General features: G+C 54.1%; 1 protein-coding gene across 2 annotated transcripts in view; it reads left to right on the top strand.

Moving 5' to 3' along the window:
• The first annotated feature begins 7,426 nt into the window (after positions 1–7,426).
• The window catches only part of IMMP2L (inner mitochondrial membrane peptidase subunit 2), a 476,087-nt gene continuing 459,249 nt past the window's right edge, over positions 7,427–24,264 (top strand). Inside the window, exons 1-2 of one of the 2 annotated variants that reach the window (XM_054726449.1) lie at positions 7,427–7,470; positions 7,830–7,896. The gene's annotated coding sequence lies outside the window, so the exon portion shown is untranslated. Of the gene's footprint in view, positions 7,471–7,829; positions 7,897–18,589; positions 18,810–24,264 lie in introns of those variants that run through there. The other variant, XM_028154445.2, reaches the window with a different exon arrangement.

A 24,264-nucleotide genomic window follows, 5' to 3' on the forward strand; every position in this document is an offset into this window, starting at 1 on the left:
GGGGTGTGTGAGGGAGTTGGGGGTGGGTGAGGGAGTTGGGGGTGGGTGAGGGGGCTGGGGTGGGTGAGGGGGCTGGGGTGAGTGAGGGGACTGGGGTGTGTGAGGGAGTTGGGGGTGGGTGAGGGGGCTGGGGGTGGGTGAGGGGGCTGGGGGTGGGTGAGGGGGTTGGGGTGGGTGAGGGGGCTGGGGGTGGGTGAGGGGGGTGGGGTGGGTGAGGGGGCTGGGGTGGGTGAGGGGGTTGGGGTGGGTGAGGGGGCTGGGGGTGGGTGAGGAGTGGTTGTGGTTAGGACTTCAAAGGGCAGGAAGGCAATTCCATGAAGACGAAAAGGAAATGTTTGCTGGGGCATCCTGACCAGCGTGACCAGGGCGGACTGAGCACGTGGGCCTGCCTCCTGCCTGCCGCCCTGGCTCATGTCACACGTGGTTACCAATGCTGAGAGCTCCCTTCTGGAGCAGGTCCTCTTTCTAAATTCTTCTCGGCAGCTGGGGGGAAGGTCAAAGGTTTCCCCCACCCCAGTCTTTTATGTCTTAAAAATAACCAGCTTAAAATCATCCATTTCCTGAAGAGGCATATTTTGGGGTGGCAAACTCTGCCCCTTCACAGCTGAGTGTCTGATCTCGGCCACGCCATCATCTCCACCCCGTGGTGGTGCTCGGGCCATTATTTAAATGGCCGCATGCGCTTCACAAACATGAACGTGAACGTGCTCATGGAAATATAATGGAGACGGACATTAATATCAGGAAGTGGGCTCGGGTTTGCTGCGTCTTTCGCTTTCGTCAGCCACTCCTGCACTTAGACTGGCCGCCGTGTGTAACTGGGAGGAAATCCGAGAACGTGTGGACAGTGTGGGAATATAGTGCTGAAGGTGGTGACCTGAAGTCCAGGCCTGGCAATGGGGAAATGGAGACTTTTTTTTTTTAAACAATTATGGATGAAGAACAGTGCCAATCACATTGTCATTATCCAAAGGCAGAGAGAAAATCACGGGCCCGAAGGCTGCTGATTGGGATCCAACTCGGGAGGAAGTCTCTTATCAAGAAGAGAGTGAGGCGTGGGTCCCTATTCTTCTAAATTAAAAATGCTTAGGTTACAAAACAGTCCCGGATGTAAGGTGCAGCACAGGGAATGCGTCGTTAACATGGTAATAACTGTGTGTGGGGTCATTATCGGGGGGTCACTTTGTAGGGTTTAGAACTGTCTAACCACTGTGCTGGGCACCTTAAACCAATGGTCGGCAAACTCATTCGTCCACAGAGCCAAATATCAACAGGACAACGATTGAAATTCTTTTGAGAGTCAAATTTTTTAAACTTAAACTCTATAGGTAGGTACCTTGTTATTAACTTAATTAGGGTACTCCTAAGCTGGCCTTTGCTAAAAACTCAAGGGGCCAAAGAGCCGCATGTGGCTCGTGAGCCGCCGTTTGCCGACCACTGCCTTAAACTAATATAAAATAATATAGAATGTCAGCTATAACTGAAAATAAAATTTAGAAAATGTTCAGAAGTCACATACCACCAAGTCAGCATCACAATTTTCTGTAGAATCTCCATTAGCAAGTCCCCCTTCCCAAAATGGAAATAACTTTTTTAAAGATTCAGTGACAAGTAAAGGTACTGGAGAACTGTCCACGGAGGTAAGAAATTACTGTATAGTCTCTATTGAATGTTTAATCTCCATCTTAAATTTTATAAGAAAGTGTTACTACAACTCTGTACACATTCTGGACCACGTAGGGGTAAATAGACCGTCATTACAGATTGCATAACACGAGTAGCTCTGGGGAAAAAGAACCCCCTCCTGGCTGGTGCGTCTGCAGCTCACCTTCCGCAGCCGCAGAGACAGAGATACTAACTGGGCGTCAGGAGAACAAAGAATTCCTGATCAAATGAGTTTAGGAAGTCGGTTTACTGAATCCTGTCTTGGAGATTCAAGATGCACATTAGCATATTAAACAAGTCCCACGGTTAAAAAAAAAAAGTCCATTTAACTTTGTTTTGTGATTTATTTGTAAAGCGGAAGAATTTCCCCCCCAGCACACCCATTAATAACCCTTTCCCAACAAATCAAAACCTTGTGAAAAATTAAGCGGGTTTCCTTTCATCTCAATTCAGGAAGAACTAAGCGACAGATTATTTCGGGGGAAGAAAGATACCTTGCTTTGAGTTTTCTGCTGTGCCCAGCACACGGATGAATAGAAAAGCTCCTGATAAATGTTTATTAATTAATGAACTTAATGAGGAAAAAGGAGGGAGACAATTCGAAGAGCCTGGAGCTTTAAAAGCGCTTCCAAACCTAATTGACTTCCAACCAACATTTTTTATTACAATAATATACACGTCACATAAAATGTACCCTTCTCACCGCTTTTAAGAGTCAGTCCAGCAGCATTAACCGCGCTCACAGTGTTGAGCGATCATCAGCACCGGCCGGCTCCGTGACGTTTTCATCTTCCCAGATGTTCTGAACCATTTTCCCTCTGGCTACTTCTCTCCCTGGGTGTTTCTCTCCAGTATTGTGTGTTACATGTGCCAGGGGTGGTTACATTTCTAACTTAATCCATAAATTGCAAAAAAGTGAAAACTAAATCAAACGTGAGTCGGAGGAGGAGACGGACATTACGTGGAAATAGTGCACGCAAGGACCGGTGGCTCCAAGACATGAGGAGCTACTCACCCATTTCTTTGGGCTAGTCTTCCACTTGTGAGCGTGTGTGAACGGGTGTGTGTGTGTGTGTGTGTGTGTGTGTGTGTGTGTGGATGTGGCGTAGTTGGACGGACCTTCATGTTAAAGATATTTTCGTGATGCAGAGAGAGACGTGTTCTGATTGTTCTTTTGGGGCTATCGGCTGAGCCATCTTTGTCCAGAATCGCCCGTCCATCCGTAACGGTGACCCACTGGCAGCCATGTGTTTCTCTTGAGCCACTCAGCTAGAGCGGTGGTTGGTGGGAACTAGGGGAATCCCTGTTTCAAAGGCACCAAACTCCTCTCCGTCTCCGAAAATAGGAATTGGTTGCTGTGGGAAGGCTATTCTCTTCCCACCGTCACATTCCCTGCCTTAGTCCATCACCCAGATGCCTTCATCTCTTGGAAAGGTTACGGAGAAAATTCTGCCCCTCTTCCCGGCCTTCAGCCCCTCCTCCCCCTGGAAGTTGGTGGATGACAAAACTGGTGAGTTGGGGAAGAGGGTCACATGCTCTGTCTGGGCTCCTTTCTCTCTTCCTGTGTGTGTGCTTACCCTGGGATGCCTTCCCACGGCCTTCTCCATACGCTAAGCTCCCCCGGCCAGGCCTGCTCCCGAGATGCAGTTGCTTGATAATTTGCTTGCGACCGAATGAGTTCCATTCAAGGGAAAGTTGCAGGAAACTTCATTTTGGCCCCAAGTCCAAGTCACATTCTCCAACCCAGTGTTATTTGCGGTTATTTATCTATTGAGTTAGGAATCAGAAGGGGAAATGATATCAATTGGCGCCATAAAGTGCAAAATGACTGAGGCAGCCAACCCTCTTGGGCTGGTCTCTTGAATGACAGAGATGTAAACCAGGGAACTGTGGAGTGAGCATCTTCCACCTATTGTGTGGCCAGAAAGCACAGAAGATACAGCTGACAGGAAACCAAGCCGAGGATAAGACAAAGTCAGAGTCAGGCATGCGGAGGGTCCGTGCGCATTGCTGGTCTGCCGATGGAGAGGGCCCCGGGAAAGGATGCGGGAGGCCTTGGCAGCAGAGTGGCCTCTGGTGTCAGGCAGCACAAGAAGCAGGGACCACAGTCCTGCAGCCACAGCAAATGCATTCTGCCCAGAACCGGAGTGTGCTGGAAGGAGGAACCCGAGGAGGAGAGAACAGCCAGTGGACGCCTGGATTGCAGTTTCATGAGACACTGAGCAGAGAACCCAGCCAGTTCCTTCCAGACTGCTGACCTGCAGAAGTGTGAGGTAACAAACATGTGTTGTTTTACCCTGCCCCCCCCCCGCAGCTCCCGCCCCCCAACACAGAAAACAAGAAAACAAAGCAGTTGTGTAGAGAGAAGCAGAGTCAAGCCGTTGAGAAGTTCTGTGGACTACAGGCCCCTCCGGCAGCCCAGCTGCTCTATACCGGCCCGAGGTTCTGTGAAATACCACTCCACGTTACCCGGTCTTCCTTTTTTTGCTCGGGCTAGCTCGAGTTATTTTATAGTTTTCCAAGAATACGGACCAATGCGCTCTCTGAATTTCATTATTCTTATTTATAACTGGTAGTTTGAATACTTGCCCTACTTATTACGAGAACAGAACGAGGTAACAGAGATAGAAAGAATCATACGTTCTTACAGAGTTCCTTTGAGAATATCCCCAGTAAGTGGTTGTCCAGCCTTTTTCAACAACAGGCAATGGCTGTTTCTTGAATTAATCTGTTCTCTTTTCAGAGTTCCTCGTTGGATCTATATATGGAGTCAAAGTTTTCTTCCCTGGAACTCCACCTCATTTATCCTAATTCTGTCCTCTTGGGTCACTTAGAATAAGTGCAGTCTCTCTTGCTCAGGACAGACCTGGAGGTTTAGGAAGACAGCTGTCAAGTCCTCACCTTGGCCTCTTCTTCTCTGGGCTAAACGTCACGCTCTCCCTGCATCCTGGGGCCTAAGAATGACCAAGGGAGTTTGGGCATATGAGTTAAAGAGAAATCTTTTTTTTTTATTAAGTCTTCATCATTGAGAAAGAAAAAAAAGAGACTTAGTTAATGAGGCAATCAGCCAACACATTCACATTTTTATGGTGTTTCCAAATCCCCATGTGATGGGTTTATAATTTTAAAAATGAATTAAACACAAATTTAACATTTTTTGTTTTAATTTTTAATAAATATTTACATATACATCCCACACAAACAAAATCTCTTTAAGTCCTCAATAATTTTTGCCCTAACCGGTTTGGCTCAGTGGATAGAGTGTCGACCTGTGGACTGAAGGGTCCCAGGTTCGATTCCGGTCAAGGGCATGTACCTTGGTTGCGGGCACATCCCCAGTGAGGGGGTGTGCAGGAGGCAGCTGATTGATGTTTCTCTCTCATCGATGTTTCTAACTCTCTATCCCTCTTCTTCTCCCTTCCTCTCTGTAAAAAAAAATCAATAAAATATATATTTAAAAATCCTCAGTAATTTTTAAGACTGTAAAGAGAACTTGAGACCTAACAGATGGAAGGCCTCTGTGGTGTCTTGCACGCTTTGCTTACTGGTTGTAAGCACGCATGGATAGGAACAGACTTGGATGGAAATGCATTCATAGACTTTGTCAGATATGACGCCTAATTAAAGTCATTGAACTTGGTGCCTGAGGAAACCACGGTTCACGTTCTTCCTGAGGACAGTGGCGCCCGTGGAGGCTGCTCTGATACAAGGAGACACCCCATATCTCAACCCCACACACAACGCCCAATATTTGGTTTAGAATTTAATTGATGGATTTGAAGAGAACGAGGTGTTCTGAGGCTTTACCACAAAGACTTTTTTTAAATAGACTGTTTTAAGGCAGGTTTAAGTACTCCGCAAGACTGAGCAGAAAGTAGAGTTCCCATGTGTCCCCTGACCCCACACTTGCACAGCCTCCCCCACCCTCAACATCCCTGCACCCAAGTGGTCCATTTGTTACAACTGAGCCTCACTGACAGATGAGTGTCATCCGGTCTATCCATCCCTCTGCCCCCCTAGCCCTTGGCAAGCATAGATCGTCCTGTCTCTATTGTTTCACCTTTTCCAGTAGGTCAGATGGTTAGAATCGTACAGTACACTGAGTGGCCAGATTATTATGATCTCTGAATGCAGAATAATCTGGCCACTCAGTGTGTGTGTGTGTGTGTGTGTATGTGTATGTATATGTATATATATATTAGAGGCCCGGTGCATGAATTCGTGCATGGGTGGGGTCCGGCCAGCCTGGCCAAGGGGAGGGGACATGGGCGGTTGACCGGCCTGCCTGCTGGTCGAACTCCTGGTCGAGGGGACAATTTGCATATTAACCTTTTATTATATAGGATACACACTGAGTGGCCAGATTATTCTGCGTTCAGAGATCATCATAATCTGGGCACTCAGTGTATATAACCTTTTCAATGACCACAGCTTCTTTTTAAGTGCGTTTGATGAATTGTAGTGAAAAAGTTGGGTCTGAATTAGCAACTCTTGTCTTATATTTATTTACTTTACACTCTAATAAAATTCACACATGCCCGTCTTATTGCTTATCCTGACACCTTCCAGACACTTAGCTACCCACAGCCAGTAGCTCCCTGTCTCGATTCGGGGTCACAGCGCCCGCAGAGCCCCGTCCAGTGTGAAGCAGGGCCTCTCCGCTAAGGGCAGCTGGAGCGGAGCCCTCAAGGACTTGCCAGGGAGAGCTCACCCTACACTCATTATTTCAGTGACAAACGAGGAAAACTTCGGATGTGGCACCTACTCCCTTCGGGCTCGGTCCCCGAGACTCCGAGGGGGTGTGTGTATCAGCTCCTGAAGTCTGTGTCGGTTCTTAAACCTTTTGATTTACCGTCTCTGGGAGCCAAGTGCCATACTCACTCTCCATGAAACGATGTGAAAACCGCAGAGTGACCTGTCCGAATCCAGAGGGACAAGGCAGACATCCTGAGGGAGACAATGGGGAAGGGGTTAGAGAGAGAAGTATTTTCTGTGAGTTTGGTGGTTCTCGGCTCCACCTGCCCCGTGGGTGGGACCACCCGGCGAAGAGTGGACCGTCTGAGGACCAGGGGTCAGGAAGGCGATTTAGTTTCTCCAGCCACGCGCAGGTCCTGCCGGCTGTGTGCAGGTCCTGCCGGCTGTGTGCATGGGCTGCCGGCTGTGTGCAGGTCCTGCCGGCTGTGTGCATGGGCTGCCGGCTGTGTGCATGGACTGCCGGCTGTGTGCATGGGCTGCCGGCTGTGTGCAGGTCCTGCCGGCTGTGTGCAGGTCCTGCCGGCTGTGAGCATGGACTGCCGGCTGTGTGCATGGGCTGCCGGCTGTGTGCATGGGCTGCCGGCTGTGTGCAGGTCCTGCCGGCTGTGTGCAGGTCCTGCCGGCTGTGTGCATGGGCTGCCGGCTGTGTGCAGGTCCTGTCGGCTTGTGCAGGTCCTGCCGGCTGTGTGCATGGTCTGCCGGCTGTGTGCATGGACGGCGGGGGCGGGGGAGGAGAGCTCGGCCACTGCCGCGTGCACAGAGCAGCCGGGGGGCCCGGTGTCACCCCCTGAAACCAGGGCTCCGCGGCCTTCCGCTGCACGCCGCCCTCTGGGCCTGGAATGCCGCGCCGAGTTCAGACTCAGTGCAGGGCAGCCGCTTGCTGAACGACCCGTCGTCGTGATCCGTCGTAAATCCCGCCCGGGTTTTGGCTGCCACCCGGCAGGGGCGGGGCCTCGTGCTGCCGCCGCGCGCCGGGGGGCGGGGGCGGGGCTTGCCGCCGGCGGAGGGCGGGGCCGCGCGGGCCTTCCCCGGGGCCGAGCTGCGCTGCGGGTGCGGAGGGCGGGCGCCGCCGGCGGGTGGGGGGCCTTGAAACTGGTGCGGGGGGTCTTGGCGCCGCCGCCGCCGCCGCCCGGGTTCCCAGGACCCAGGACCCTCCCCGGGCGGCGGCCGGGCCGGGCGGGGGGCGGCGGGCTGCTGGCGGGCGGGCTCGGGAGGGAGCGTGTGAGCGTGCGCGTGCCGGTCGGAGGCCGCCCCTGCCGCCTGCTTCCCCGGCGACCCCGAGCCCCTAGGGGGACAACTGCGCCCCCAGTCCAGGCCGGGAGGGCGCGCTGTGGGGCCGGGGTGGGAGTTCCTCAGGCCGGACCCTCAGGATTTTAAAACACGTGTCTGTCTGTCATGTTTACTTTTAGGGTTTTGGCCAAATTGGGCACAAAATAGCCACTTACCCCTTCTCGCCGAGGAAGAGCGGGAGAAAGGGTAAGTAAGGAACGAGCAGGGCTGGAGGGAGCTAGGGCGCCCCGGACAGCAGGGCACAGGGTCTGGACCCCCAGCCCCCCTCCCCGGGACCCGGGGGCCCACGTCCACGTGCTCACCGGACCCGGCCCCCCCTGCCGGCCCGGAGGTTCTCCAGGGTCCCAGTGCGGGCGGCTGGCGGCTGGCCCTGACCCTTCCCTCCTGCGGAGCGGGGGCCTCGCACCTCGGGGGTTTGGTTATTAAAGGGCCAGCGTTCCCCCTGGTGACGAATGGGCCCCTCCAAGGGATCTTTGCATTTTAGAAGGGGACCCCTGTGCACACCCTTCACACCCCAAAGCACACCCCAAAGCACAGCGTGAATGGCAGCGTGGCACGGCTGGGTTTCCTCGGGGATCTGCTCCCCAGCTCACCGAGGGGCCTGTGCCGGGAGACCCTCACCGCATTCTCTCCTTCTGGAAGGCTGCCCAACAGCACATGCAAGTCCTGGGGTTCCTGTGATGTTCAGCGGGGTCCCCTCCCTCGGCCCTTTTCCGGGACTTTCCCATCACTCCCAGCACCTCACTGCCCACGCCTCTCCTGTGGGTGACGTGGAACCCAGCCTCTCCCGGAGGGTGGGAGCCCCCCGGCACCCCTCGGTCCCAAATAAGCCAGGGGTTTGAGTTAGTTAACGTTCCGTGAGCCACTGGCACGAATGAATGGGAAACCCACACGGGGGACATACCCACACGGGACACACCCACACGGGACATACCCACACGGGACATACCCCCACGGAGACACCCACACGGGACATACCCCCACGGGACATACCCACACGGGACATACCCACACGGAGACACCCACACGGAGACACCCACACGGAGACACCCACACATACCCCCACGGGGACATACCCCCACGGGACATACCCCCACGGGACATACCCACACGGGACATACCCACACGGGACACACCCCCACGGTGACACCCACACGGGACATACCCACACAGTGACACCCACATGGGACATACCCACACGGGACATACCCCCACGGAGACACCCACACGGGACATACCCACACGGGACATACCCCCACGGAGACACCCACACGGGACATACCCCCACAGAGACACCCACACGGGACATACCCACACGGGACATACCCACACGGGACATACCCACATGGAGACACCCACACGGGACATACCCACACGGAGACACCCACACGGGACATACCCACACGGAGACGCCCACACGGGACATACACGGTGACACCCACACGGAGACACCCACACGGGACACACCCACACGGAGACGCCCACACGGGACATACCCACACGGGACACACCCACACGGGAGACATCCACACGGGACACACCCACACGGAGACGCCCACACGGGATACATCCACACGGAGACACCCACACGGGACAGACCCACACGGGACACACCCACACGGAGACGCCCACACGGGACATCGGGGACTGCCTCCGTGGCATCCCCACGGGGCCGCCTGGCCTGCGCCTGCCTTCTTGCTTGTCTGCGTCACGTGGCCGGTGACCACAGCACGGACTTTCTGAAAACCCAGAAATGGCTGTTCAATTGACGGCGGGTTCACTCAAGGATTCCACAGAGATTCGTTATCGGCCGAGGAGCGGGATGGTGGGATGCGGGCGGAGGTGGCTCTTGGGGTGGAGCCTTGGCCAGTTCTCCGTGGGTTTTCGGAACGGCTCCGTGTTAACCACAAGCCTCCGGTCCCGGTTCGGCCGGCCTGCCGGGCGGGCTGTGCGGCTCTCCCGGCCTCCCTGGGCCGTCCGTCAGGAGCGCTCAGGCCCCTGGCCCAGCGGCGTCCTGCAGGGGGCAGTGGGCAGTTCCTGTGGGTCCGTGCGTGGGCCCGTATCGTCATAGACGGGGTACGTTCTGGGTTCTGCCTCACGGGTGAGAGGTGAGGCGGCCTGGCGAGAGCAGGGACGATGCACGGAGGGCGTCCACTCTCGTGGGCTTCCGTACGTGGCCCTCATTTTTTCTTCCAAGCGTTAAAGGAGTCTTTCTGGTCACAAAGGTTTAAAAAAGTGACAGAATCTTGCGAGGATATAAAAGGTAGGAAGCGAGTCTCCTCGGAACTGCCTCCCACAATGCCGCTGTCAGCGTGTGGGTTGATTTCTTCGGCTTTTAATTTCATAATTATGTATTTCTATTGGACAAGATTCTGAATTTCTGCCTTTTGTCTCCGCATTTCTGGCTGTTTACCACCATTCCTGTTTCACCCCAAATCCTCAAGTCGAAGTAGCATGCCTTTTACATACAGGCCTTTATTTATTTTTGTTAATCCTCCCCCAAGGATATTTTTTCCCATTGGTTTTTAGAGAAGGTGGAAGGGAGGAGACACACACACACACACACACACACACACACACACAGAGAGAGAGAGAGAGAGAGACATCTATGTGAGAGAGACTCATGGATTGGTTGCCTCCCACATTCTCCCACCAGCACCCAGGGGCCGGAATCGAGCCTGCAGCCGAAGTCCGTGCCCTTGACCAGCATGGAACCCGGGACCCTTCAGTCCTCGGCCGACGCTCCAACCACTGAGCCAACCGGCTGGGGCTGCAGACCGTCTGCTAGAGGCAGGCTTGGCTCCTGGCTCTGGCTTTGTTAGCTCTGCCCTTTGGGCCCGGTAACACTCTCTGCTCCTTGACGGCTCGTCTGTCATGACAGCAGTGAGCATAGTTCCCAGGCGTGTGTACAGACAGCCACGGCCCGTTCGTTTCCTGCCCTGTGTCTCTCTCCGGTCACCCATCACATTCTTGGGACTTCTCTTGTGGTTGTGGAAAACGGTCTAGTACTTACCTTTCCTGAGGGTGCTCAGCCTCCAGGGGTCTTGCATTTTCACAGTGATCGCCTGTTACAGCTGATCCTGGAATTTCCCTGACGAGGCCTGAGCCTGATGCGGCTCACACTCCCCCATCACATGACTCGATCCCAGCCCTGCCCGCACACCGGAGGGAGAGGAGAGGGACAGCTAAGGTGGGGCTGGGAGACCAGGGGAAGGGCTGCTGTCCTGTGTGTAAGGAGCTCTGCCTGCTCCCCAGCGAGGAGACAGCCCGCTGCACCGCGCCGAGTCGGAAAGCCGGGATTTCCTTTAGTTTCAGGAAGGTCTGTGGCGAGTGGGCTTTACATAGAAATGCTGGCGCTTCGTGTCCAAGCCGTCATGACTTTGCCCGGCGGTGGGCTGAATAATGCAGCTCAGCCGTGCAGTTAGCGTGTCTGATGCTGCTCTCCGAGCCAAGGAAGGCAGGCCCACAGGCTGACTTCACAGCAGGCCCCCGGGATCGCGTGGCTGAGGAGGACGTGCTGTCAGTGGATTGCAGGCCTGGCAGCCGGCAGGCATGGTGCGTGGCACCTGCATCATCAGTTCCGTCTGCGGGGCTGAGGATGGCGTTTTAGTCCACCGACAGCCCCCGTGAGCGGGCCACAGGCCAGCGCGTCCCACGGGGTCAGCCAGCGCCGTTCTCACAAGGCGGGACCGTTTCTATCCTGGGTGATGTTTTTTTTTTTTTTTTTTTTTTTTTTTTTTTTTGTGTGTGTGTGTGTGTGTGTGTAAGAAAAATATTCTTAAAGGAAAGCCTCATTTAAGGACCCTTTGTGATCCAAAAACTTACGTTTAAGTTCATTTTGGTTGTAATGCTGATGGGGTAGTTACGTAGGAGCCAAGTAACAAATGGTCGGGCCCACAGCCCCGTTCACTCACTGCGGGCGCATCCTGCGGGTGGCCCTGTAGATCAGGGGTCCTCAAACTTTTTAAACAGGGGGCCAGTTCACTGTCCCTCAGACCGTTGGAGGGCCGGACGATAGTTTAAAAAGACCATGAACAAATTCCTATGCACACTGCACATACCTTATTTTGAAGTGAAAAAACAAAACGGCAAAAACACCCGTCTGTCAGGACAGCAGTGAGCATAGCTACAGGAGTGTGTGCAGACAGCCGCGGGCCCGTTCGTTTCTGTGGCCCGCGGGCCGTGGTTTGAGGACGCCTGCTGTAGACTCGCCGACAGTTACCACAGGTGGCGGAGAAGCGTGCGTTCTGAGTTCCAGCCGGGAGTGGCAGGACCGCGTCCCCCTCCGGTGCGATGTCAGGGCTGTCGCGGGGCTCTGGGGGCTGCCTTCCCGGGCTCGGGGACAGGCTGTGTCACGGCCAGCCGTGTGGTCCTGGACACACACTCCTCATCCGTAGAAGGGGGTCACTCCTCCCGGTCGCTGTAGGTTGAGCGCCTGTAAAGTCGCACGCTGTTGGGTACAGAGTAAGTCCCCGGTCAAGACTCTGAAGACTCGTTTAGTTTTCCTGCCTCTAGGTCCTTGCTACCAGAACAAAGACTCCCCGTCTCTCTTACATCCCAGACACCCCCCCCCCCCCCCCCCCGGCCAGGACAGGTGGTGCCAAGAAGGGGAATTCCCCGTGGAACCTGGTATTTGGTTGTGAGGCCGGGAAGGGGTATGGGGCAGGAAGCGATGGCAAAGGGCAGGAGTGTGAGCTGAGGGGAAGGTGCCGGTCTCTTGCTCAGTCCATGGGCGGACGGAGGTCGATGAATTACTTCCCTCTTAGAAAGAACCCCTTTATCTCTGGCCTTTAGTCAGCTGCTCTGCGCAGACTCTGACCTCCGGACTGCCTGCTCAGTCCGATCATCAGCTTTTTCTCTTATCACTCCAATGCCACCTGAACAACCCCGCGTTTCTTTTCTTTTTTTTTTTTTTTTTATGGGTGGGACCTAGTGTACTTCCTTAGGATCTGGATTTCCTCTACTCAAAGCCCAGCAGCTGTCTTTGTGCCCTTTCATTGTCCTATAGTTCATTCATTCCTCTTTAATTAAAAAAAAGCTATGTTTTTATTGATTGCAGAGAGGAAGGGAGAGGGAGAGAGAGAAGCCCCTCCTGGGGATGGAGCCCACAACCCGGGCATGTGCCCTGACCGGGACTCGAACCGTCACCTCCTGGTTCATAGTTCGACACTCAACCACTGAGCCACGCCGGCCGGGGTTTAGTTTCTTCTTTTTTTTTTTTTAATTTAATATACTTTATTTATTTTTTTACAGAGAGGAAGGGAGAGGGATAGAGAGTTAGAAACATTGATGAGAGAGAAACATTGACCAGCTGCCCCCTGCACACCCCCTACCAGGGATGTGCCTGCAACCAAGGTACATGCCATTGACCGGAATCAAATCTGGGACCCTTGAGTCTGCAGGCCGATGCTCTATCCACTGAGCCAAACCGGTTTCGGCTTTTCTTTTTTTACACTGTATGCTCTGTGCATTGAACTAGATACGAAGATGAAAAATCACTGTCCTTGGTCAAGGAGTTTATAGTCTAGTACCATGGTCGGCAAACTGCGGCTCGCGAGCCACATGCGGCTCTTTGGCCCCTTGAGTGTGGCTCTTCCACAAAATACCACGGCCTGGGTGAGTCTATTTTGAAGAAGTGGCGTTAGAAGAAGTTTAAGTTTAAAAAATTTGCCTCTCCAAAGAAATGTCAGTCATTGTACTGTTGATATTTGGCTCTGCTGACTAAGGAGTTTGCCGACCACTGGGCTAGTAGGACAATAGACATCTCTGTGCCGCACCGGCACGGCCAAGGGTGACCCTGAGAGGGGGCGGCTGAAAGGCTTAGAAAACACAGACCAGAGAATGAAAGCTGGGGCTCGGTGGGACGCTGCTTCTCTCGTGGAGAGACATCGCCACGGACTACAAGCCGTGTCTTTATTTTACAGCCAGATTTCCATGAGGCACAGTAAGGGCTGGTCAAGATGTTTACAACATTCTCGTGGGCTTCAGTCCCACTCAACTACATGCACCTGAACCCTATCAAGCCCACTTCACTCAGGCACGTGGGGCCACGTGTTCGGACCATAGGGTCAAGCTGACAGCTACAGCTGTGGCTATGATTGTGCTGGGAGGCTCTGCCCTCCAGGCTGGGACTTGCACGTGGCCATGAGAGGCCTGTGCCCTCTCATCAGTCCCAGGCTTGGACCTGTCCAAACGCGGTAGCCGCGCCCCACACATCTCTACAGACACTGGAGTCTGCCGTGCGGTTTGCCACGATGGAGAGACGTGCACAGGAAGGCTCGCAGGAGCTCTTGATCCCCACGGAGATGCCGGGGGAGGGGGACCGGGCCGGGGGGGCTTGAGCAGTGGCTGACTGTGTGCTGAGTCTGGAGGCTGAGTAGGAGGGCAGGCTGGCAAGGAGCTCACATCGTGGGGCGTTGTGTGGCTTTCTCAGAGCAGTAGGTTCTGGGACTCTGCAGGCCAGTCAGAGTGTGAAGGGCAAAGTCAGGAGCGAGAGGAGAGGGACAGCTAAGTCAGGGCCCGCTCTCCCTCCGGGCCGAGTGACCACTGAAGGGTTGTGGGGACGGGCAGGGTCCCTGACAGTGCTGGGTGGATGGCGGGGGCGGGGGGGCGGGGAGGGGTGGCAGGACTGCGGGCCAGAGCTGAGGACGTGTGCTCATCTGGATGACCGGAGGGAGAGAGCTCGGACGAGGAGCGGGCAGTGGGCTGCTCAGCGGGAGGAGGGTCAGGAGAGATGCTCAGGGGGAGGGAGGCTTGGTGGTCTCTGTGAGTGAACGGGAGAGGAACGGGAGAGGACGGGCCGGAGAGTGGCTCCAGGTTCCTGGTCAGCGAGAGGGAAGGAGGAGAGGGAGCCGGTCTGAGGGCAGGCGGTGAGCGCCGGCTGGGGCACATTTTGGGAGTCTAGGAGGCGTTGGCTGTGGGGTCCTGCTGCTCCCCAGGAGAGGGGGCAGGGGGAGAGCTCTCTGCGTGGAGCCTGCGTCTGGGGCGGAGCTGGAGGCTGGGGAGCATGGGCGTGCTCAGGCCGCGTAGGGAGGAGAGAAAGGGTTGAGTGTGAGTCGCAGGGAACACCGCAGCTGGAGGCCAGACCAGGAGGGGGTGGGGATGCCGAGGGCGTGGCCGAGAGTCTGGGAGGACAGTCAGCTCGACCTTCCCGGCCAACGGCAGACTTTCGAGAAGTGGGCCCAGTGAGAAATGCAGCCCCGGCTGGTGTGGCTCAGTGGATAGAGCGGTGGCCTGTGGACGGAAGGGTCCCGGGTTCAGTTCCAGTCGGGTGCACATGCCTGGGTTGTGGGCTCAATCCCCAGTAGGGGGCGCGCAGGAGGCAGCCGATCAGTGATTCTTTGTCATCATTGATGTTTCTCTCTCTCTCTCCCTCTCCCTCTCCCTTCCTCTCGGAAATCAATAAAAATATATTTTTAAAAATGCAGTGCTTGGCATCGGGCGTGACGGGGGTGGGGAGGGCCTGTCAGAAGTCGTGGCTGTGGGGTGGTGGGGGCTCACGTATGGAGAGACCGCAGCCTCTCTCCGTGGTGTGAACTTCCTGTGGGTTTATCACCACTGGCTTATCCATGGGCGACTACGCACATCAGAGCACTTAAGCCAGACTCTCGGGGCGCTGTCCGGGGCCTGATGGTTCTCCAGGTGCCCGGCCTGTGGTCAGTGTGGCCAGAGTAGGCCCGCCCCCCGCAGCCGCTCCCGGGGACGGTCTCAGGTCTCGGGGAGCTCTGCTAGGTTTCCCGGCTCCTGGCAGGTCCTGGACTCGGTGCCCAGGAGAAAGGACCCACTTTTCTCTCATGCAATAAACCACCAAAAATGTCATCTTTGCCGTTTCACCCACAAGGTGATTCCGCGGGCGCGGCCCTCGTAAAGGCCCGTGGACACCCGCTCTTCGTCTCTGTGGTGGGAACGGCCGCAGCGTTCGCGGTCCGCCTCGGAAGAACCGTGCTGGGAGCGGAGGACACGGTGCAAACACGTGACAGGCCGTTGGGAACGCGCAGCGAAGGCACATTGCAGAGAAGGGAATGCTTGCAGCACCGTGTTTCGTGTTTTCGGGGACTTGAGTTTCATGAGATTTTCCTCTTTGGGGTCTTCCTTCCTCTCTGCTCTCCTGCGTGCTCCCCCGCGGGCGTCTCCCGTTAGGGGTTCTGCCTCGCCCTGGCCTCGCTCCGGGTTCTCCGCCTGCTGTCTGTGCCTGGTTCCTCCCGTCTTTGGACTTGGTCTGTGAGGTCCTGGTGGAGGATGAGTGGGGCTCGGGGCAGAGCAGGCATCGCGAGCAGCATGGAACGCCGCGCTGCCCGGCGCTTGGGGTTGATGGCCAAGAGCGCGCTGCCCGGCGCAGGGAACGCGCGCCCTGAGGCGGTCAGCGGTAGGAGAGTGGGGTCCCACAGGTAACTTACCCTCATTTTCTAATAGACTTTATTTTTTAGAGCAGTTTTAGGTTCATGGCGAAATGGAGGGGAAGGTAGAGATTTCCCATATGCACCCCCTCTCCCGCCACGCACAGCCTCCCCCATCATCATCACCACCAGAATGGCACGTTGGTTACAGCCGATGAGCCGATACTGACACATCATCACCCAGAGGTTGTCTTTGCATCGGGGTTCGCCCTTGGCGGTGTACGTGTGTACATTCCGTGAGCTTGGGCAATGTATGATGACGTGTGCCCATCGTTATAGAAGCGTTCCACTGCCCCCCAGTCCTCTGTGCTCTGCCCATTCATGCCCCTTCCGTCCCTCACCAGCCCCTGGCAGCCACTCCCCCTTTTCCGGTCTCCATACTTCCGTCTTTCCCAGGAGGTCATATGGTTAGAATCACATAGTATGTAGCCTTTCCCCCTTAATTTTCAGATTTCCTGGAATAGCAGGTTCTTTTGATTCTTTCCCAAGAGCTTATTAGTTCAATGAGAGTTTTATTAGTGTCAGATTCAAATGCCAAGGAATTAGTTTTGTTTAGAAAAGAGCTGTAACTCTGTAAGGGCGTTCAGAGCCCTTTAGGAACTAAGTGGCCTGTGTTTTTCCGGGCCTCACTGTCCCTCACAGTGGGGAAGGACTGTGGTCGGTAGACGTGGTACGACAGCAGGTAGAAGATGAGTAGTTTGGGGCATGTCTGGCGTATATGACCGTGATGTTAACACGCCATACATTGCATTAAACCTTTATTTTAACAATTTAAAACATAGGCATTAAAGAGAACTTTCCAGACATTAAAGAGGTCATGGGAGTGAGAAGGAGTGGAATGGCGTCCTGAAGATTTTTATTTCAGCCCTGGCTCTGCGGTCAGCTGCATGAATATGGGCTTAGGTCTCTGAACTCCATTCTCTCTCCCTTTTTTGTTAATCCTCATCTGAAGATATTTTTCCATTGATTTTAAGAGCGAGTGGAAGAGAGAGGGCAAGACAGAGAAACATCGATGTGGGAGAGACACATCGATTGGTTGCCTCCTGCACGCACCCCGACCCGGGCCTCGGGGATCCAGCCTGACACCGAGGTTTGTGGCTCTCGCCTGAATCGAATCTGGGCCCCTCAGTCCACGGGCTGACGCTCTGTCCACTGAGCCAGACTGGCTAGGGCTGAACTTCATTCTCTTTCTGGGAGAACGGAGGTATGTACTTCATAGGTTCTGTTTGAGGACAGTATGAGCTGTTTGTAAGAATCCTGTTAGTTTAACCCATTGCAAAGAAATGTAAGGAATTATCTGGTTAGTGAGTCATACTTGGTTACTGTCTTCAACTCAAAAATTTTTAAAATTTAAAATTTTTTTTGTGTGTAGACAAGTAATTAAGGGAAGTAATGATTTGGGGTTAAGAAGGCAACACAGGAAGTCCTCACTCACCACCGTTGGCAGGTTTCTGGAACTGAGTCGAACGACGTAAAACGAAACCAATTTTATGAAAGACTATTTGATATGCGGCATCTCACCAACGTCATAACGAAACAACATTGAACGAAATGTTATGCGAGGACCTGTTGTCCTGCTGAGGAGGTTAGTTAGCTGTGTGTGTCTGAGAAATAAACGACTCCTGTCTGTCTGCGAACGTGTCATTGATTTAGCCGCCCGCGTCTCCGTGTGGAGGGTGTACGCCTGGAGGTACTCTGCCTGTGGGGGTGGCTCCCAGGCACATGTATTACCTCGTGGTCAGCTTGACATTCCAGTCCTCCTTCCAGAGCATGGATGACAGGGCCAGGTCTGCACGGAGACACGTGATGGCCTGTGCATGGGGAGCAAAGCCTGGATCCCACAGCTCTCCTGACGGCCTCGGGGCGGCGGGGCGGCGGGTAGAGGGCGGGGGTCATAGGGCAGGGTAGGGTTAGGTAGAAGGATCCTGGGGGAAGAGAAAAGAATCCTCTTGTTGAAACCCTGAGGCAGGTGGTGTATCAAATACCCTTCTAGTTCCAATCCCAATGTCCCTCTAGTGTAAAGGAGCGGCCAGCGACATACTGACGCACGCCTGTGGTAGAATGCTTTACATTTTCGAGTTTGAGACTTCCCGACAGTGCTTTGTTCGAAATATAAGTGTAACAGTCCTTTTGTTCAGTACCGTTGGCACCTTTAGTCTGTTGCAGTCTCGACTTTTTGTAGCTACTTTCTTCTGTTACCTTCAAAATACACGCTGTTGCCAAGGACAGAAAGATGGCCTATCCTGTGGCAAGAGATGTGAGAATGGCTGTCCCACCATGAGCCCCGAAGGTAGCCATGGGGAGTCACAGGGGAATTGTCACCCCGAACAAGAAACGGTCGGCATGCGTCCTGGAAGGTGTTACCTGACAGGCTCTTGAGGCTGGCGAGAATCACACACCACCCGTTCCAGAGAAGCGTGCAGTGGAACTTTCGGAATGTGTGTGTTTGGAACAATGTGTCTTCATAGCAACCGCACAGAAGGCCCGCCGGCCGGCGTCGAGCACTGAACTGGGCGAGGACACAGGCCGCCTCCCCTCCTTGCAGGGGGGCTCCCGCCGCCCACCTGGCCAGGCTCTCGGTGGGGAAATTCACGAAGCTTACATTTCAGGGGACCTTCCTGGACACTGAACCCCAGGTCTTGGAAGGAGGATAAAAAAGCAGCAAGGCTCTGTTCTCCGTGCGATGGAGACTGAAGTTGTTGGGTGAGTGGCACAGGTTCAGCCCAGGGGAGGCCGTGCTTCTCCGTCTTGGGTTTATGTTAATGGAAACAGCCCAGTCAGCTCTGGTCTCTCAGCATCAGCCTTCTCGCATTCATTCCGATCCTCGGTGGTCTGGGCAGTTCAAGTTGACTGGAGCTGATCCTCGCTCTAAGCCCGTAGGCAGAGTGGAGGGCACCTGACCTATTCCCATCCATCTTCCTGCAGCTTTCTGCCCCCAGCTGTCCAACCTGGCCCATCGGGGAAGCAAAAGTGTATTTGTATTCGAATCAGTTTCAAGTCTGGACACTTCAGGGCTGGCTCAGCTCTGGATTGTAGTCGGTGAACTTTGTCCCGTTCTCCAGGCACTCGATCACTCCCTTGCTTCACGTGGTTGTGGCTTACAATTGCCCTCAGGTTAAGGTGGAAACTTGCTGAAATTGGCCTAAAAGACCCCGTTTCACTGGCCCTAGTCACCTCTCCAGCATTTTTCTCTTTTCTTACTCTAGCCTTAGCTCTCTCTACTCCAATCAGACTGACTTATAGACAGTGAGTTCTGACTTCCCTTGACCTTTGTTTCATTAAAAAACGAAACAACAAGAAAAACAAGCCTGGGTCACATCTCCTCACTGTCGAGGGACAGCTGAAAGGTGTAGAGGCCACGGTTCATTCCAGGTTGAATTCCTCGCCCGGACCTCCCATAGCACCACATCCATTAGGGTTCCTTTTTTGTCTCCCGTTGTGCCCTGCACTGGCCTCTCACTAAACAGCCCTTGAATCAGTGTGATTTTGAGTGGTCGGGAGAGAGCACAGAGGTCACCTGGAACTGACCTCGGAAGAAAGGGAAGAACATTCAAAGCATCAGGTGTCGCTGGAACGAAGATAGAGCGGAGGCCCTTGTGTTCCCAAGTTCAGGACCAATGAGACACTGTTTGGCTACAGTAAGGGGCTGTGGGACATATGAATTGAGGTTAGATTGTGAATGACCTAAATATCAGACTTAGCGGTCTATGAATAGGGCGGGGAAAATGGAAGGATTTTTGACTGGGGACTCATATGTTTTAAGAAGAGTAATCTGTGTGTGTGTGTGTGTGTGTGTGTGTGTGTGTGTGTGTCTGGGTGCACATTCCTGAACTCGGTGCAAGCATCTTTGTTCCGAATAAGAGAGAGGCTTGGGGGCGGGGGGCTGTCTTTTTCCTACTTGACGCTGTCTCACTCTTGTCTTGTTTGGGGGGGTGAAAGGTTAGAGCCAGCGGTGCACGGGCAGGCTACACAGCCATGTCACACTGCGAATAAGGAAAAACGGAATTTATTTAAGGAAAAGGGGTTGGAGGTGGGGATGGCCTAAGGCAGTGGTCGGCAAACCTCGGCTCGAGAGCCACATGCGGCTCTCTGGCCCCTTGAGTGTGGCTCTTCCACAAAATACCACGGCCTGGGCGAGTCTATGTTGAAGAAGTGGCGTTAGAAGAAGTTTAAGCTTAAAAAATTTGGCTCTCAAAAGAAATTTCAGTTGTTGTACTGTTGATATTTGGCTCTGGTGACTAATGAGTTTGCCGACCTCTGGCCTAAGGGAAGAGGAAGCCAGAGAAAAGGGGGCCGTGGAGACAGGTTCAGGGGGTGAGCCCGGGAGGAGCTGTTGCTGCCCATTGCTCCCCTGGCTGGAGTCTCATGGGGTTCCTTAGAGGCTGGGGGTACCTGCCTGCAGGGGAGTGGCAGGGCCGTGCTCCCTGGAGGGAGCGTGTGCGCCGGGCCCTTTGTCCTGAGCGTATTTCTCTCTCTCTCGCAGGTGGCGAGCTTAGGGAGGTCTCAGGGAGCCTCACTAGAACCTTCATCAGCGTTCAGGGGCGCTCTTTCAGGGTCGGGGTGTCCACTGATAGGTTGGTGCCGGGCAGGGGGTCATCATCCAGTGCGGCTGGTGTTGGGGCAGCCGAGGCCTCACGGGTCTGGCTTTGCTGCTTTTCTGGGCCTGGAGCTGAAATGCAGCCTCGGCCAGATGCTCTCTTCAGGAAGGAAGCGGTCAGGGGTTCTAAATCACATGACCATCGACGTGAAGGATCAGGGGTCCAAACCGCACGGCCAGTGACATGCTGGGGAGGAAAGGTCACCGGGGGGGGGGGGGGGGGGGGCGAGGTTCTTGTTTTCCCCGAGTTGCCCCTCGCTAGGCGGCGGCCTTTCCGCCTGGGGAGTTTCTGTGCCTGCCCCCCCCCCCCCCCCCCCCCGCCCTGCTCATGTCTAACAGGGTGCCAGCCCCTCGGGCTCCTCTGGTCCCGTGTTGGCCGCTTACCAAGCAGATGGTGCCCTTTTGTTCTTCGGGTTCCACGCACACTCCTGCCCCCGTAAAAAGGCAGCGCCCCTTAGTTTGTGTGGGCGCCGTGCCCACCTCCCTCCCTCCCCCCGCCACGTTCTCAGCTGGCTTTGCTTCTCTGTTATAACGAAGCCCAGTTCTACCCGCCTTCCTGCCATGGAGACCATGTTTTTAAAGGTTTTTCCCCGTCCGTGGAGCACAGTATCTTTACTACAAAACCCTGCGGACACAGTACCCAGACTTCCCCGCTACATCAGAGCACAGACAGGTGCGCGGCCTCACTGAGGGTCTGTGCTGGGCGAGGGGCCTCACTCGGCGGCTTTGCTGGGCTCCCTGCGTTTTCTCTCTTCTCCCAATCCTGCTTCCTTCAGAGTTTATCGATTCGGTAATTTGTGGAAGAGTACTTCTTTGACTGATTTTGGGAGTGGCCCATCAGTCTATCTTTATAAAAAAATAATGAAAATCTCACTGTACTGTTAGTCAAAAAATCCAATGTGACTTAACTATTTGTACTGAAGTTTACACCCCTATTGCGGCAAAACGGAGGTGTAATTCTGGCCAAGGCGGAGTGACGTTTTCAGTATTCCCTGCAGGACCCTGCCCCGCGCGGCTCACGTCCAGACTGACCTGTTACTTGTGCTTTCGTGGTGCTTCTTTCTGCCGGACGTGCGGGAAGAGGCGACATTGCCGCCTTTCTCTTTAACGAGCTGGGTAACGAACGGCTCGGCCCGGGAAAGGTCTCTGGGAGGTGGCCTAGTCTCTTTGCAGAACAAAGCTGCCTTAGGTTCTGAAGAACTTCATTATTCAGAGCTGATAGCTATTAATTTAAGTGGCTTTGAATCTCCGTATGGCTCATATATTTTTATCTGGCTCATGTATTCCCTAACATCTATCAAAACTGTTCCCGGATTTTCTTTCTAAGCCATTTACTGTAACTACCGTTGCGGTGTTTTCTATCTAATATCACTCGATGTTGAGGAGACAATAAAAGAAATACGTTCCTTACAAAATTGAAAAGACCAGGGGATTATTCTCAGGGCCACCGAGCTGTTGATTAAGTTGAAAAAAAAAAATACACACCTATTTGCTAACCAGTAGGAAAATAATTTAGTTTCCTGTGTTATTCCTGGTGCCGATCGGCAGGCGGGGTGCTGATCCTGGATGCTGGAAACAGGAGGGTAGAACAAGGTTTCCAAAGTGCGTGTGACCTGTGCTATCCACCCAGCCCCTCGGCGTGTGTGTGTGTGTGTGTGTGTGTGTGTGTGTGTGAAGTGCGCACAGGTCTGAAGTCAAGGTCAGCCTAGGACTGTAGCAGTGTCGTCGCCGGGAGGGAACCCTATTTCCCGAGTAGGCTGACCTTGCGGCCGTGGGCAGAGATGGCTAGGAGCACAGGTGCAATGCTGTTGATGGATGGTGAGTCCTGGGAGGAAGGGGCCATTCCCTGGATTTCTGATATAAAAGGTAAAGGCCTGAAGTTAGCTCATAGAGTCATAGGTGGTCGGAGCTAAGACCAGAGAGGTAGGTAGTCTACGCAAATAGAAGTTAGTTGCCTCGCCATGGGCAGAGCCAGGATTTGAATCCCAGTTTTCTGATTTCACACTGAGCTTGGGAAGAGGTGTGGCCTGGAGCAGGGGAGATGGTTCTTTGGGAGTGGCTCTCGGAGGGCCTGCCCTGCTCTTTTTTTTTTTTTTTACATTTTTATTGATTTCAGAGAGGAAAGGAGAGGAAGGGAGAGATAGAAACATTAATGATGAGAGAGAATCATTGATTGGCTGCCTCTTGCACACCCTCTACTGGGGATCGAGCCCACAACCCGGGCATGTACCCTTGGCCGGAATCGAACCTGGGACCCTTTCAGTCTGCAGGCCGATGCTCTATCCACTGAGCCAAACTGGCTAGGGCTGGCCTGCCCTGCTCTTGACTGGCATTTAATGGAATGGAATCTTGACACCATGAAACCAAACTCTCTCTCTGTCAGCACTGTACGTGGGTGCGATGTGAGCGGCCTGTGCCGGTCAAATTAAACCACCAGTCAAACCTATTGGGTTAGCGTCGTGGATGCTCAGCAGCACTCAGGCCCGTAGGGAGGAGGGAGGCGGGTTCTTCCTTCGGAGGCCGCACTGGTTTGGGGGAAAGATAAGGGACAACACGGGGAGCAGAGGAGGCTGTGGCTGGTCCACGCCTGGGAGCTCGGAGGTGCCAGTGGGCGCTGCGGGTCAGAGGGGATGGTTAGGCTGCTGACGCTCACCTCCGTAGAGCTCACGCATAATTACAGGGGAACCCCATTTCTTATACGTCTCCCACCTCGGACAGTTCGCTTCTCAACCTGACGGCCCTTTCAGGCTGACGCCGTGGGGCCAGCCACACGTGTCTCTGGTGACAGACGAAGGAGAGAAGGCACGAATCTCAGCCCTTTGCCACTGCTAACGTCTCAGGAAATGGTGCTGTACATATTTTTTATTTTTATTTTCTTGCTGCTTATAATTATTGTTAAATTTCCATTTTTTACTGTACGTTTCTTTTTTTTTTAACGTATTTATGGATCAAACGGTACAATAGACATGCACTGTGTATAAGAAAGGTTAGAACAGGGAATCGTTTTGGGGTCTGGAACGGATTAATTCAATTTACAGATTTCTAACGGGAAAAAGTGCTTCAGTTTTTGAACAGCCTTCCGGAATGGGTTAAGTTCGAGAAAGGAGGTTCCACATTGTATGTTCAGCTCTAGACGAGTCAGGCTCACCTGACGTATGACTTCGTAGAGCTGGGGGCCTGCGGGTGTCCGCCGCCTTGCCTTGGGGGCCCGTCTGCAGTGCTGTTCTGTGCGGCGGCCGGCTGCAGGTGTCTGCGGGGGGGGGGGTCCCCGTTTCTGCTCATCACTCCCCCGTGCGCCCCAGCACAGCCATTCTCACTACTAGTCTCCTGGCTGTGGGTGGATTCCCCCCGCCCCCCGGTTTCAGCCACCTCATTCCCCTTTTGTGTCTTTATTGGCAAATAGCTGACGTTCCTAGTTTAATGGGAGTTTGGTGGTTTCCCACCGATGGTGTTTTTACTGGGAAATGATTGAAGTGAGACGGGATCTCCGCTCACAGCACAGAAACCAGCAGCAGCTGGCTGGTGGGGGGCTTCTCTGTGGTGCGGTGACAGTATTTGGGT

The sequence above is a fragment of the Eptesicus fuscus genome, chromosome 14 (genome assembly GCF_027574615.1).
Source record: "Eptesicus fuscus isolate TK198812 chromosome 14, DD_ASM_mEF_20220401, whole genome shotgun sequence".
NCBI classification, from domain to species: Eukaryota; Metazoa; Chordata; class Mammalia; order Chiroptera; family Vespertilionidae; genus Eptesicus; species Eptesicus fuscus.